This window comes from Arvicola amphibius, chromosome 7 (assembly GCF_903992535.2).
Source record: "Arvicola amphibius chromosome 7, mArvAmp1.2, whole genome shotgun sequence".
Taxonomy (NCBI): Eukaryota; Metazoa; Chordata; class Mammalia; order Rodentia; family Cricetidae; genus Arvicola; species Arvicola amphibius.
The window spans coordinates 11431150-11431638 of NC_052053.1; positions in this window are offsets into that span (position 1 = coordinate 11431150).

Below are 489 nucleotides of genomic sequence, written 5' to 3' on the forward strand. Positions count from 1 at the left end.
TTTCCTTAAGACTTTAAAACCCTGGGTTTTTTTTCCTGCAGAGTATGATATTTATTATTGAATGCCCTGTTATTTGTCCATGTTGGCATATGAAATTTCTTTAAACTTAGCAGTTGTGAAAATCAGGATTCTTACACGGGTCTCAGTGGGATAAAATGAAGGCATAAGGGAAGTGGCCTTCCTTCTGAAACATCTATGCCGCCCAGTCTTGGCGTCTGGCCCCCTGTTCTGTAGTTCAAGGCTCACAACGTGGAGGCAAGTCTTTTCTACATCTGCTCACTCCAACACTGATTCTGCATACCCCTCTTCCACTTGGTAAGGACCCCTGTAAACACAACAGGTCCACCTGACGAATCCAGAATAATCTCCACATTTAAGTTGGCAGCTGATTGTCAACCTTAATTACCTGCACCTGAAACCTTCCCTTTCTATATAATATAACCTATTCCCAGGTGCCAGGGCTTAGAGACATGTTTATCTTTTGGGGAC